Source organism: Bison bison, unplaced genomic scaffold, assembly GCF_000754665.1.
Source record: "Bison bison bison isolate TAMUID 2011002044 unplaced genomic scaffold, Bison_UMD1.0 scf7180017636846, whole genome shotgun sequence".
NCBI lineage: Eukaryota > Metazoa > Chordata > Mammalia > Artiodactyla > Bovidae > Bison > Bison bison.
The window spans coordinates 1-4,879 of NW_011453524.1; the positions used below are offsets into that span (position 1 = coordinate 1).

At 66.3% G+C, this 4,879-nt stretch overlaps 1 long non-coding RNA gene across 2 annotated transcripts; it reads right to left on the reverse strand.

Moving 5' to 3' along the window:
- Positions 1-23: 23 nt before the first annotated feature.
- LOC104982886 lies at positions 24-4,299 on the reverse strand. 2 transcript variants are annotated; one of them, XR_824566.1, is made up of 3 exons: positions 4,092-4,299; positions 822-1,758; positions 24-235 (listed from the first exon to the last, which is right to left on the reverse strand). It is a non-coding gene; the product is annotated as an uncharacterized LOC104982886 (long non-coding RNA). The 2 variants fall into 2 exon arrangements; XR_824568.1 differs by lacking the exon at positions 4,092-4,299 and adding an exon at positions 2,804-4,025.
- Between the last annotated feature and the right edge of the window lie 580 nt (positions 4,300-4,879).

Here is a 4,879-nt window from a genome sequence, read left to right on the forward strand (position 1 = left end):
GGTGCCCACTGCCTCCCTCCATAGTCTAGCGTCTACACAGCTGCTGAAGTCCTCCTGTGTCCGGGCCCCTGTTCAACCATAAGGAGCACTCAGAGGGGCTTATATCTTGTTGCAGAGGGAATGGCTGGAGGTCTGAGGTCACAAAAGGCGCAGCACACAGTCACAGGCTCTGTAAACAGCAAGGAGCACTGCAGAGGCCAGTCTCCTCCAGGAGCCCCGCGGAGAACGGCAGGCTCTGCAAACATTTGGTTCCGTCTGCCGGGGCCACGAGCAGCAGACAGTTCAACAGCTGGCTCTCGGGGTACAGTGGTCACTCTCTCCTATGACTGGCTTGGACTGCTGCCCAGCCCTTCCTCACACAGATACCTGTGCTAAGAGCTCCCAGCCGGGTTCCAACCCAAGGAGTCCCTGGAGCCCATGGGCTTCCCACAACCTGGGCTGGCTGTGGAGCAGGCCTTCATGCCCTGTCCCCGCTCTGCTTTCTCCAGGCTGTTTAAGCAGCCGGTCCTCTCCTGGGGGGACCACCACCCCCCTCTCCTCCTGCTCAGCCTCTGTACAGAGGCCAGATGGCCATCAAAGGGCTCGGGACCGCACCAGCCACAGGGACGTCTTGAGGAAGCGAGACCTGTCTCACCTCCTACCTCCGCACCTGTCTCTGCTCACGCGGCACGGGTCCCACTGCCCACCCCACTGACCCCCACAGCCCTCAGACCCCAGCCCCACACACACCCTCGTGTGCCTCTCCCAGGGGGCCTGTCATCCCAAGCTCTCCTCTCACTCGCAGGCCCCCAGCCTGGCCATGAGGCGTGCCGGATGCTCACCTCGATGAAGCTGCTGAGGGTGGCATTGGTGGGGTTGTGCGTGATGAGGAAGCGCATGTTCTTGTAGCTGACCTCCACAGGGGCCGGCCGGTTCATCCGCGCCATGGCTGCTGTCCGCAGATGGGGCTGGGGATGTGAACGCAATAAGGGCCCACCACCCCCAGAACCCGAGGGGCACGAGATCCCTGTGCTTGTCCAAGAGAAAGAAAATGCTTAAAAAAAAAAAAAAAACCTGCCCCCCAGACCCCGCACAAATATTGTGCAAATACTTGGGTGGGGGGAGGATGCTGCCCGGATCACGGGTGGATGATTAAAAAAAGAAAACCCAACACTTTACAACACAGAAAGAACAAAAGAGCCCCCAGAAGTAAAACGGGTCGAGTCCAAGCTCCTGCCTCTCAGGGCTGGAGGATTACTAGGGGGCAAAAGCAGAAATAACCACCACCAAAAACCTCAGCAAAAAAAACTTTAAAAAGCCCAAAGTGAATCCGGCTGCCGAAGCTGTGGCCAGCGTTGCGCCTGTCGCCGGGGACACCCCCCTCGGCATCGGTGGACGGCTAGAGGGCCACTCTGCTCCAAGGCCCCAGACGCCAAGGATTTAAAGGCAGAACGAACTTGAAACTGAACCAACGGGGCCGCCGTGGGGTGGGGATGGCAGGCAGCGGCCGCAGGCGGACAGTGGGCGGCAGTGACGCGGGGCCTCCGTCACGTTACCCCATTGGGGTACGGCAAGTCCTGGAACGGGGCGGGGGGCTCAGGCCGCAGAGCCAGCCCCGGGCCAGGTGGCGGGGGCCATGAGCGGGCGAGGGCAATGGTGAGGCCGGAGGCGCGGGGGCCTCAGCAGCGGGCGCGGTGCGGATGCTGGGCGTGGCAGTACTCAGGGCTGCCCCCCGAGGGCCTCTCCATAAATCCCAGGCTGGTCAGCGGCAGGCAGCGTCTGGGGAGCGGGGAGAAGGCAATGAAAAGGGGTCCCGGCCCGTGCCCCTCCCTCACCGGGCCTCGGTTTCCCCCTCAGGGAAACCACGAGTGTGCTGAACCCCGACACACAATTTCAAGGCATTTGTGATGACAGAGCCACCCCTCGAAGCCCGGGCCCCTCCACAACGCCCCGCCCCTGCCATCAGACGGTCAGCTCCCTCCTCCGTGGAATTCTGGCCTCTGCGGAGTCTCTGAGCCCAGATCACTCTGGAGCACCCCCCGTCCTCGGGGGAAGGGGCTCCGGCACAGAGGCCACGGTGACAGAGCACAGTGGGGGGTGGGGGCGGCGTGGCAGCACCCCCCACAGACACGAGCCACCTCACACGTCTCTCAAGGGCTCCCCCATGGAAACCGGAGGCTCTGGTCAGCCTCTGCCCCGGGCCACTGTCCACCACTCACCCACAGGGCTGACCACACGATGGAAGCAAACAAGCCACTGCCCCCCAGGAGCTCAAAGAAGCAGGGACAGCCCACAGGAGCCCGCAGGCCGGGGCCGGCCGCCAGGTGCTTGCCAAGGTGGTGACCACACAGGTGCCGGGACTGGGGTCTCACCATGACAGGGCCTCAAGGAGGCGCATGGCCGGGCCCCAGAGATGGCCGCCAAGCACCTCCAGGCCTGTCTCTCCCTCTCTAGGCCCCAAGCACCTCCAGGCCCCCTGTCACTCCCCCTCAGCAGACCCCTCCAGCCACTGGGCTCAGCCCGGCCCCGCTGTCAGAATCCACACCTGCTTACCGGGCAGGTCCTTCATCCACCCAACCAACACCTCTTACCTCTGCCCCGCCCAGCACCCCCTTCCCCAGCTGCCCACCAGGCCGGCTGGGCCCCTGGAGCCTCAGCCAGGGTGCAGACCGGGCCTGCAGCTGGGACCCAGACACAGTGGGGTGGGGGCAGCGGGCGGCTCCACAGATGCTCCAGGCTCACACTCTGCCCCTTGCCCGGTTCAGGAAGGTTACGTGGGGGTCCCCAGGGAGGAGGTCAAAGGCAGGAAGAAGGGACCGCGCACCATCCCAGAGCGCGCTTCCACTCCGAGTGCAGGCGAGGAAAGAGCCAGCCGCCAGGCGCCCTGAACAGCACGTGAGAACCTGCCCTCCTGGGGCTGCGGGAGGTCCCCGGGCATGCCTGTTTACAGATGGAAGGGAGGGAAGGGGCCCTGGGAAGCCATAGGACGACAGGCCTCTCCCGAGGGCCCAACCCGCCACCTCCCAACCTTCTGGACACCTGGGGAGACCCTGTGGGCAAGGGCAAACGGCCTGGCTCTCCTGCCAGCGTCCCTGGAGAGCCACTCCACAGTCCTACCCATGTGAAACCTGTCACCTGCAGGCAGGGGCCCAGGGTCAGGCTGGCTGGGGGCAGGGGTCAGGGCCCTAGATGGAATGGGGTCAAGGTCTGGGCTGAGGCTGGACCAAGATCACGGCCCAGCTGGGCTGGGGTCTTGCCAGACACCCGACTTGTCTCCTCAACGTCTAGGGCCCCACCCCCAGGTGAGAGGGAAACAGTAAAAGCCCCCTTGCTGCCCCCAGGCTGTCCCACCAGGCTCAACCAGGCCTGCGGCCTCCCCCTGTGGCAGAACCCCTCTTCCTAACCACACCACCCCCACTGTGAGGTCACCGAGCAGGCCCCCAGGCAGGGCTGAGCCAAGTCCACCAGCCGGTACCCCTCACACCCACCCTCACCTCCACCCCGGGACACAGGAGCCCTCCTGGAAGCACGAGGCCCCTCCCTCTGCCTTCCCACCACCAGCCCCACGCGGCTGTCCTGGGGCCCCAGCTGCCCAGCACGAGGCTCTGAGCTCTCTGCTATGTCCCTGACAGTCCTCCTTTCCAGACCCATTAGGAGAGGGCCCCGCCTGGCCCCTGTTCGCAGACAAGTAAACAGGCCAGGGCGGGCTGGGGGACCTTCCAGGGCCCTGAGCAGGCCAGGCCCGGGAAGAGCTCCCCATGGGAGTTCCCAGCCTCAAGTTCCAGTGGCACAGCTGACCGAGGAGCTGGAGTTTGACTCCAGAGGGCTTCCAGAGTGCCAGCCTCCGTGGACCCGGGACCCTGTCTGACATGGGGGAAGGCTGCAGGGCCAGGGTTCATTGGGGTCCCAGGAGAGCTAAGCGGGGGGTGTGTGGGAGCACCGTGCGCAGGATCGGGCTGGGAGGGCGCGGGTGGGGCAGTGGGCGGCTACCCCCTGTCCCGCACGCACCGTAGGGTGGGTGCGGGAGGGGCTGGTTCTGAGGGCACGGCTTCCTCCCCGGGGCGGGGCTGGGGTCCTCCCGGCACGCCCCCCGCCCTCGCGCCCCGGCTCACCGGCGGGCAAGCGTCCTGCCGCTGCCTCCATTCGCGTGGGGCCGGGCAGGGCCGGGGCGCGGCGGCCGAGACTCAGTGCGCGGGGCGCGCCGGCCTCCCCGCGGACGCCCGGCGGCCGGGCTGCGGGGGGGCTATTTATAGCGCCCGGGCATCACGTGGGCGTCGTGGCCGTGGCCAGCGGGCGACCCTGCTGGTAGTGACTCCCACACCTGCCGCCTAAATATAACCACAGGCCAGCCCGCACGCCGGGGCAAACAAAGAGGGCCGGGCCGGGAGAGGAAGCGCCGGCGGAGGAAGGGGAAACGCAAGGGCGGGGGCGCTGCCCGCGCACCCCGCCTTCCTCCCGCCGTGCCCTGAACCCTCCAGCGGCTCCCCCAGCAGGGAGCCGGCGCTGCCCCAGGTCCGGAGGAGCTCAGCTGGAGCCGGGGCCCTGGCGGGGACCTCGGTGCAGGTCCGGATGGCGAGCTACGGAAAGGAGGGTGCCTCGTGGCCCGCGTGGGCTCCAGAAGCTGACGCCCACAGGATGAAGGATGGTGACCGACACCTGGTCTGGCCCTGCTCAGAGCCCTGCCCAGCTCTCCAGCCTCAAACCCCAGGACCTCTCTACTTCCTGAGCACCTACTGTGTGACCGACCCTGCTGTCCCTCACTGAACCCTCGACACACCCCTGGGGGTGCTGCCATCACTCCCTCCCCCCCAACCCCCCAGTATGCAGGTGGGGAAACTGAGGCAGGGGGACACTCGAGGAGGCAGTCATCACCTAGGGAGGGTCTCCACCTCCCGCTCAT